This window comes from Triticum dicoccoides, chromosome 6A (assembly GCF_002162155.2).
Source record: "Triticum dicoccoides isolate Atlit2015 ecotype Zavitan chromosome 6A, WEW_v2.0, whole genome shotgun sequence".
NCBI classification, from domain to species: Eukaryota; Viridiplantae; Streptophyta; class Magnoliopsida; order Poales; family Poaceae; genus Triticum; species Triticum dicoccoides.
Window position 1 is genome coordinate 11,952,281 of NC_041390.1, and position 6,257 is coordinate 11,958,537.

Consider the following 6,257-nt stretch of genomic DNA (forward strand, 5'->3'; position numbering starts at 1 on the left):
CGCGCGCATGCACGCACGCATGCACGCATGCACGCACGCACACGCGCGCACACACACACAGACACACCCAAGGCTGGATACAAGGGCGCTGAAAACGGCAACACCACCCCAACAAACACCTAGTAAACACCAGATGGAACACTCACTACCAGAAAAACTTGTTTTGCCGATGGCCGTATCTATGCCGACGGCCCCGTTCGGAATATATGGGCATACCCCGACGGCCCAACTAAAGCCGTCGGCGTAGAAAGGCCATCGGCGTATAGCCATCTATGCCGACGGGGGCCGTCAGCATAGATAAGCCGTCGGTGTTTCTCCGAATATACCGACGGGGGCCGTCGGCATAGAGCAGGCCGTCGGCATATCGCGTCGGCCCGTCTACCCGGGCGGCGACGGCAGTTTGACGGCGTCAGGCTACGCCGACGGGCTAACGGTGGCCGTCGGCATAGCTACGCCGACGGCCTAGCCGTCGGCATAGCTATGCCGACGTCATCGATCCGCCGCGCCGCCACGTCATCGATCCGCGTCGTTCGCCAGTCCCGTGGGGTGGAATTTCTATGCCGATGGCTAGGCCGTCGGCATAGGCCTGGCCCATGGTTTTTGCCACGTCATTGATCCCCGCCCTACGCCACGTCATCGATCCAGGGCTCTACCGTTCCATGGCCGTAGCTATGCCGACGGCTTTGCCGTAGGCATAGATTTCTAATAATATTTTTATATTTTTTGTATTTTCTCTTATTATTTTTTAATTTTTTTCAATACTAATTTCATTAACTTAAATGTACAGAAAACATATATCGATTGCCCCCCACACGGGCCTTCTTCCGTCGTGTCACAGAGAGGTTAGACGGGACGGGCCGGGTACCTGTGGGGGGTAGCAATGCCGCCAGGTGTTGCGGTGGGCCCTCCTACGGTTGTGGAAACGTGGTGACAGGCGCAGGCACGCGGCTCCGGGGTGTGCCCCCACCCCCTCACGGGCGTCGATGCCGCCGTGCCCCGGAGGGGGGAAACGGCCACGTCGGGCCGACGCAGAGGGAATCTTGGGGTGGGTTGTGCCGGGACTGTGTTGGGGGGTGTAGCTATGGCTGGGCTATGACAACAAGGTGAAAAGGTCCACCGGTCAAACTACGTCCAGCGAAAGTCAAAGGGATAGACCCGGTGGTCGTCTGTGTCAGGGTTAGACGGGACGGGGTACCTGGGATGTAGCAATGCCGCCAGGTGTTGCGGTGGCCCTCCTACGGTTATATAAGCATGGTGGCAGGCGTAGGCACCCGGCACGCGGCTTGTATGATGTCCCGGTGTGACGCTCCGGTGGCATTGCTACCCCCTAGGGCCCCCGTCCCGCCTAACCCTGTAGCGTTTGACCACGGGATCTACCCCTTTGACTTTGCACGGACGGGCTTTGAGCAGTAGACGTATCCACCCGGTTGTGTAAGGTCAGCCCATAGGCCCATGGCAACATCTGGCCCGGATGTTGCTCCACAGTGTTCCTATGGGCTGACCTAACACAACCGGGTGGGGAGGTCCACTGGTCAAAGCCCGTCCGTGCAAAGTCAAATGGCTAGATCCCGTGGTCAAACGCTACAGGGTTAGGCGGGACGGGGGCACTGGGGGGGTAGCAATTCCACCGGAGCGTCGCACCGGGCCCTCATACATGCGGGGTGGTGTGGTGGCATGTCCGAAGAGGCGGGACGCGTCTCCGGTGCGTGGCCCCCCCTCACAGACGGCGATGACACGGTAGTAGACGTTCTGCGGTAACGATGCGGCGTCAATATTACTAAATACTCGGAGCGCGATAAAATCATGAGTTTTTTTTCACGACGTGGGCACATGTGCTATAGGAACGATGGTATTTTTCATAATTTTTGGTGATGGAGAAGTATCCAAAAAATTCCCTCTACACGGATTGCCCTTCGCGCGTCTACGGCTGTGGCCGGCGGCCTCCAGGGGCTAGCATGCCGCCAAATCTTACGTAGGCGGCCTCTCACAAGTCTGGAAGTGTTGTGGCGGTTGCAAACGCCCGGCACGCGTGTCCGGGGTGTGCCCCCCCTCACGGACGGCGCCGCCGCCGCACCTGGAGGGGGGAAACGGATGCGTGGGGTCTACACGGAGGGGATCTTGCTGTGGGTCTGGCCCGGATGTTGCTCCAAAGTGTTCCTATGGGCTGACCTAACACAACCGGGTGGGGAGGTCTTCTTCTATTTACCATCACTTTCTTATGTATGACTAACCTCTGTTTGGTGGTGCAGGAGGAGAAACTGAAGCGGCCGCTCTCACACATGCAGGCGTGAGAGATCGCCCATACGCGGAAGGACCCCAAGCCTGGCGAGCCCAAGTACTACAGCAAGAAGACCGCAGGGAGGAAGAAGGCCTACTCCGAAGAGTATCTGAAGTTACATCCTGACACACCTGACCCCATTGCGGCGCCTCTGGACGACATGGCGGTGGTGAGGATGGGGCCCAAGGAGCACGGTCGGGAGGCGGTTCTCGATGCTGTGATCACTCCTAGTATCTCCTACACAGAGCTTCGTCGGATCGACCCGAGCCTGAGCCAGCGCACGAGCCAGCCAGTGACCAGTACACAGTCCCTCTTTCGGGAGCAACAATCTGTAAGTATTTTCCCTCTTATCTTCATTGCTCACTTCATTTTCCGCATTTAGTAGTTTTATGAGTTCCATCATGTCATACCGTAGGCCTACCTGGAGTACACACGCCAGGAGACCATGGCGTGGCATCAGAGGCTTTATGAACACCAAGTGCAGAGGGATAGTCAGATGCAGCAGGCTTTTCAGGATATGGCGGCCGGCAGGTGTCCTCAGTTCCCTCCAGCACAATGCCCTCTAGCACAACCAGTGCTGATGAGCTTTGAGGAGTTTGTGGCACAGAACGCTGGCCCCTCGCCGGTTAGTTCATCCCCAATCTATTCACCCAAAGCATGTCATGCCTTTCAACACAGTCACATATCCCGTGCATATGTCTTTTCAACATCCAGGGAACAGGTGGATCTACCGTTGGTGGTGGTCTTCGTAGCACTCCGGAGACACGGAGCCCGACCACTCCGATCCACGGAGGCGGAGGCGGAGGTGGAGGCGGCCTTGGCGGTAGCGCTGCCGCTAGCAGTGACGACCTGGGCTTCGGCGGTCTTGGCGGTGACGACCTCCGTGGTGCTCGACGTCCTGGCGCTTAAGCCTTTGGGTCACATTGTGGCGGTCTTGGTGGTGATGATACTTATATGCTTGTGATGTTTCTTATTGTTGTTTGTGAGATTGTTATATGCTTGGTGGTCATGATACTTATATGTTTATGCTTTGCGATGCTTCTTATGATGTGTGATGATGAATTTGTTGTGTGATGCTGCTGGGCCAGCTGTTATGTGATGCATATATTTGTTGTGTGATGCTGTATATATTCAAATGAATTGAGTTGAAACAAAACAGAAAAAAGAAAAAAAAACAGACAGAAACTATGCCGATGGCTAGGCCGTCGGCATAGAGCTGCCGTGAGCTCCCAGTGCCTGCCACGTGGCAGGTCCATGCTGACGGCTTAGGCGTCGGGATGGTTTCAAACTAAGCCGACGGCTAGTCCGTCGGCATAGGCCTGCTCCTGAAGCTCCCGGTGGTTGCCACGTGGCAGGTCTATGCCGACGGTCTAGCCGTCGGCATAGTTTCAAACTAAGCCGACAGCTAGGCCATCGGCATAGACCCGCCCCAGGGGTGACGCGTGCTCGCCACGTGGCACGTCTATGCCGACGGCTAGGCCGTCGGCATAGACGTGCCACATGGTGAGCAACCGTTGGTCAGCACTTGACGGCGGCCGCCGTAAGGCGATAACGTTGCCGACGGCCAGGGCCGTCGGCATAGATGTACGGACACCGTCGGGGTAGGGCCTATGCCGACGGCCTTTCTATGCCGACGGCCTTCCTGGCTACGCCGACGGATATGTTGCCGACGGCCCTATGCCGACGGGGGCCGTCGGCATAGGCCTGTCCCGACGGCCATTCAGGGCTATGCCGACGGCCCTGGCCGTCGGCATAGGGTGCGATTCCGGTAGTGACTAAGCACTACTACGGAGTCGTCAGGGTCTCATGTCGATGGAAATAGAACACATGTTTTGGTGGCCCATCTCCATCTGGATCATTTGATAACTTTAGTGCAACAAGTTGTCACCTACGTACATATACGAAAAGCTTGAATGTGTTACAAGTTGACTTGAAGAATGTCCCTTTCTCTCGGATCACGATATCCCCTTCCCTTGTCTTTTCTCGACCTCACGGCGGATCTCGTTCTCTAAAAGAAATACGCAGTTTGAACCACAGGCAATGGAGACAGGGATCGGTGGAACAAGAGACTCATTGCTTAGTGCTCACCGATCTGCTGCCGTACTTGTAGGACCAGGAGGTCGCGCGAATGTTGCTCACTTGCCTGCCTTAAACATGCACACTGGGAGGGCGTATGATCGTGCTTCTGTAGTACTGCTAAGTGATGAGTTCATGAGTGAGCATAACGACCAAGGACAGGATCGACGCTTCCACAAAGAACCTGTTGCAAGTTGGAAGAGAAAGATCATGATTCATAAGTATCTGCAGACATGGGGGCACCTCATCCGACACCATGCACTACTTTGTGCAAGTAGCCAAGTAGGACGATGACAGCAGCGGCGGCGGCAAAGGTCACGTAGCATGGTACTGAAGTACTCCCTCCGTTCCTAAATATTTGGCTTTTTAGAGATTTCAACAAATGACTACATACGGAGCAAAATGAGTGAATCTACACTTTAAAATATGTCTATATACATCCGTATGTGGTACTTCATTTGAAATCTTAAAAAGACAAATATTTAGGAACGAAGGGAGTAGGTGGCAGTGGCACTGGCTGCGGATGAAAACAATGATTCTCACCATGCATGTGAAAATTAGCTCGGTATCTGTCCTTCGTTGACATATGTGAACCGAATCCTTCACAAAACACATACTTAGGCATAACTGATGTGACATCCCATTTGTTATAGATGCAACCGATATGACCAGAAAAATAACACTTCAAAAGGTGGATTTAAGCAAAACACTAGCAGCTAATGGGCCAATTAAACACATTTGCTCCAACTTAATTAGCACTACACTTTTTCGTACCGACCATCTCAGACTGAGTTTGTAACAGAGTTAACCAGGATCAGCATGTGTTCAGTAATACCCTATCAACCAACATGCATGTGTACCAAAAACTCCCTTCAGACCAACGCAAAATTAGTTATAGCTACAACAGTTTCTGCTAGCCGTGAGCTAATGGTTCATATTCTTCTCAGGCACTTCGTCTGCCTATCCAGCTTCGTATGCTTTCTTAGCCTGCTCAACCAATGATTTCAGTAGTTCTTTTTTCGAGGTCCTAACATCATGGGCTTTCACCATAGCGTTGTAGACTCGCAAGCAAGCATCCTTATTCAGGTCAACTTCATATACATCTGCATCATTCACCAACCTTAATACCTCATCTTTTGAAATCTAAAAAAAATGGTTTGGATTTAGTGACAAGTTTGTAAGAAATGGGAACAAACAAAATATTATACAGCTGGAAATATATTCATAAGTAATATGTACAATTTACCTCACAGGAATCGCCAAATTCAGGCCACCATATCATCTTCAAAGCTGTTACAATTTTCAGTAAGCTCCAACCCTCACACTTGATGCGAGACACATAAGCATGGCAGAGGGAGTAGTTAATTAATATAAGAGCTATAAAGCTATAAAGCAAAAAGCATGGCAACTACTCCCTCCGTAAATCACGACGCAGAAATTGACGGCCAGGATAAAGGGTACCGTGGAGCTCCAGCTACACTGCAACTTTCTCGCGTATAAATGATACAAGCTATATATCATATAAGAGCGTTTAGATCACTATTTTAGTGATTTAAATGCTCTTATATTGGTTTACAGAGGGAGTAGTTAATTAACTCACCATCTCTGGTTTGACCTTACAGCCATAACGACGCATGACATTTAGCAGTCCTAGACTCATCGGGAGGCGGTCCTCTCTAGCCAGCTGTGATTTCTCTCCAGGCAACCTTCCATGAAATTTTGAACCCCCCACATTAACTTCATCATGGCTGTAGTATACAGGCACGGTATTTCTGGAGGAAGTCACAGCAAAAATGGCGATCAGGGTTGTACAATAAGTATAGGAAAACCAGCAACTTATACTCACCAATCTCTCTTAATGATCTTTTTATATTCAGGATTTCCAACAGCAATTTTCTGCCGA